The sequence below is a fragment of the Typopeltis vanoorti genome, chromosome 11 (genome assembly GCF_054136105.1).
Source record: "Typopeltis vanoorti isolate ZY-2024b chromosome 11, IOZ_Tvanoo_1.0, whole genome shotgun sequence".
Lineage (NCBI taxonomy): Eukaryota > Metazoa > Arthropoda > Arachnida > Uropygi > Thelyphonidae > Typopeltis > Typopeltis vanoorti.
Genome location: NC_143559.1, coordinates 92,490,357 through 92,494,773, shown reverse-complemented (window position 1 = coordinate 92,494,773; position 4,417 = coordinate 92,490,357).

Below are 4,417 nucleotides of genomic sequence, written 5' to 3'. Positions count from 1 at the left end.
ATTCTGTAAATAACAAAGAATAATCTCATTTAGAAATTATCATAAGCTTCGAAGGGGAGAGGGGAAGAAAACACGCCTAAATAATAAATAAACAATGATTATGAGCTCTCTTGGGGCTACGTTTATAAATGGAATTTATGGTAATTATTGTCAATATGCTTAATGACATTACAATTTGTACACAGCTGAGAAAACATAAAAAATTTACCAAAACTAATTTCTGGATGCTAGTGTTAAAATTAACCGAATAACTAAACAATTTTCTTTCTGGTGAAATAAATGGAGGAGAAATACTCTGAAAAAAAAATAGTTGTTTTAATTATTTTATTGATCACGCGAGTGTCCCAAATGTTTATTTATTTATTCAACAAATGCACTACCTCACTAAAATACTTAGAGACAAAAAATTTACGGCTACAATCATTAGAAGGAAATATTAAGAAAATCATGAATCTTTAGAATATACGAAGATCATCTTTGACTGATGTCAATTTGTTTCGGGATTCCTATACCATAAAATTTGGAATTAAAAATTAATACAAATAAATCCATTATATAAAACATTAAATATTATATTTTCCAGATTAATTTAATGTCCTTTGTACAATATTAATAGTTCTACTGAATAATATCAAATCGGGATATTAAAGATCGAATCTTATTTCAAAGCTGGTATGTAGAAACTTTGCAAGTTTCCTAAATTTGACCGTCGGCATCGGATTTGTCATAGCTTGCACTATTTAAAAGGCATGAGCGCTACCCAAGCGTCCGTATATTCGTAAGTGTAGCTGCATGGCTCTTTCTTTGATCATTTCTATTATGCACTGAACGAGAGTTCACTTATGAAAAATATAAGTCTCTAACATAAGATTGCTTTGATATTGAACGAAGGTTTTTGTCCTCTTAATGTTCCTGTCTGATGAGAACCAACAAGTTCGAAACAGTTGTTAGGCCAGTGAATCCTTTATCAAATGCACTAATTAAAGACGGACTAATTAAATACGGACGCCTGGGAAGTGGCTATGTCTTAAGGCCACTCCAATGCCGAGGATTGTATTTTCATAAGCTCTCTGCTCAAAATTTTCGAAAGTTCCAAGCTGCTACATATATTCGACTTTGAAATAAGCTTGGATCTTAAATATCCCCTATTTCTAGTTACTTTATGTCACCGAAATGAAACCTGATGGCTCTTTATTTGATAAATACCGATCTGATTTTGAAATTAACAAATCAAATCAACCTGAGGCTTACGTCAAGTATTCCCATTTCAGTAAACTTGCTATAATGTCTATAGTAAAATATATCGAAATTAAACACGCCAGGAAAAAAATAAAACAAAATAGTTATTCGCTTAATAATTTACTAGCGGGTGTGTGTGTGTGTGTGTGTGTGTCACAGTTTACCAGCCAAGTATTTCATTATTTTTATTTCATTATTTTCTAAAGGTTTTGCCGTCCTCATTTTGAAGTTACTGATAGTTTTATGGCTGCCTATCTTCTCTTCAGTAACTTCAAAATGAGGACGGCAAAACCTTTAGAAAATAATGAAATAAAAATAATGAAATACTTGGCTGATAAACTGTGACACACACACACACACACACACAGTTTTTAGTTGTTGAAAGACTGATTAGTTTTAATTGTTCAAGCGCCCACTTCTTTCCATGCCACATTTGCTTCCTTATTTCTCATTTTAAGAATATGAAATTGCTTTCTCGAATGTACGCAAACTCCGCATGGCCTTCTACATATAAATATGTTAATATAATTTATTTTGCTTCTACTGCTGGCTTTTCGTATAAGCTCAGTCTCGTATAAGCTGAAATGGGGATATCTCCAAGACGCTTCTTTTATCAACGTAACAAAATGCAGGGATTTATGAAGACAACAAAAACTAACAGAAGGGAAGACAGAAGAAAAAATGTGGTCAGTTATGCGGACGATCTGTCTAAGAAGTGATTGATGAGTCTTAGAGGTTTACCGTTATTGTCCTGTCATTCGCTGGTCATACTGCATATGGTAACTGATACATTGAAGACGAACGTTAGCAGAAAATATTTGCGTATCTTTCTATGGAAACGTTGCCAACAAAGAAACCAATTTTGAAAGTCAGAAAAGCTATAAATTCAGTTATATAAATAACAGTAGCACTAGAAAATTTCAACAATACAATTAATAGCGATCAGTTGCCATTGTTGCTATAATCAGAAATGTAGCCGATATTAATATTGTAGTTTTCATTGTTGTTTCCTTCATCCAATGAAATCTAAGTGACGTGGTTTAAAAACTGTCATTTTCATTTCTTTAAACAACAATAAAGGTCTGATAATGCAACAATAAACATCATTGGATGACGCAATAATATTATTAATGGATTCTGTAACAATCGTCTGCTGCAGTTAATGTATGAAAAATATCAAATAATGAAAGCATAATTAAACAAAGTATATTCGGTTTGATATAACAATACTTAGATTAATGCTATCCATGCATTGTTGGTCCGTAATAACCTCTTAGCGCCGCACAATAAATCAAATCTTTCGTTGAGAGAAAATCCACATTTGTCTTCAAAATCCCAACTTGCTTGTCTGTGTCCCCAAGGGAGGTGTGATAAACGATCTCTTTGGGCAAGTGCATTTTCCTATTGTTTGTAGCCAACCCTCAAGTTTCGTGCAAACGTACATTTAAATTCCATTTGCAATTCTTATTGTAAACTTTACAGAATTCTTTTGTTTCTCATAACGGAAATGTGCAAGATTTCGTTTAGATGAGCCTCCTCACGCAACACACAGGTTAACACATCTCCCCTAGAGAAAGGTAGCTTGTTTTGTGATAAAAATAAGAATGATGAAAACAAAGAAAACTGCGATATTTTCACTCTTTTCAATTAATAAATAATCGAAATTGTAAGTCAAAATATTTCAACAAATGTCAAAATAATAACAAAAATATAAAATTATATTAATTATTTTTCAATAATAACTGTTTCATTTGTATTACGAAAACAATTAAACTACGGAATAAGAAAACTCAGGCAACAATCAAAAATTGAATAAATTTAAATACTTTTAGATATTTTAATTTGAGATATGTTGACGTAACATGTAATTATGATCATCCTTATCTACGGTGCTTGTAGTACCATATACGAAGTTGGATAAACGACTGTGCAAACCATAAAGTTGCAGCCATGGGAAAATTGTACGGATATCACAGAATTCCAAAAGGGGCATGTTCAGTTGACTTTATCTTGTATATGAAATAAGGTCTCCCTGTTCTTGAGCACCTTGTCGATTGTTCACAGCGCATAGAATGGATCCATACGGGCGATTCCACTGAAAAGAAGCATGGAAAATGAATAGTCTTAGTTCGAGAAGGGTGCATACTTAATATTATGCATAATGAACAGTTTGGACTGCAGATATGCCGATTTTTATCAGATATATTGATAATGTAGTCAGAAGGACGTGAATTAGCCAAAAAGAGGTTAATTTTCTGTACTAAAAAGTATATCAGCATCGCTTGCATGTTGAAGTTTTCAGTTGAAGAACATTTTCTCACCATTGGCATCAGTCTATCTCAATATGAACTTTCAGCATCAATTTCATCATCTGAAGTAAGAAATATTTCTTCCCATACAGGGATCAATGGTAGTAAACGTACTTCATACGGTACTCAGTCTGGCAGAGGGATGTCAAACTTTTCTTCTCCGAACTTGAGTTTTTAACTCCTACAACGTAAACCTAAACAGGCCAGAATGTAGATGCAATTGACAGCATGGAAGAATATGTAGACAGAAATAACCTCCTTACAGAATTTATTTAAGTTTATATAAAGTCAAATTGGGCCTCCGTAGCTCAGTCGGTATAGACGAAGCCCTTTGGCCCGAAAAACCTGGGTTTGATTCCCGTCAGTGACGTGAGGAACCTTTATCTGGTCTTTTTCGAACGAAAGGTGAGTTAGCAGATCTCATACGGAGGTAGGGGTTTTTTTTTTCAGTTGGAAACTTGGGTTTTCCGTCCCTTAGAACAGGCAAACCGGCCCCGTGAACAGCCATAGGACACACCAAGAGGCATAGGACTAACCACCTTATCCTCAAATTACGGTTGTGAAGTCCAAGAATAGTTGCTTAATTGCCTGTAGAATCATTGATGATGATGATGATGATGATGATGATGATGACATAAAGTCCAATTAGTTAAGTGACTGGTCCAGAGTTTAACATGTTAAGGGAAAGATGATGAGAACATTTGCTTCAATTCAGCAGCAAAAGACATCAAGAAGATCATTTTGTCAGCCTGATTGGCCGCGTAGTTAGTGTACCCGTTCTCCAACCAACAGGCTGCAGGTTAGAATCCCATATGAACATGGATGTTTGTGATTGTCTTTAAGTGGTAGATGAATTTCATCGCCCGGTG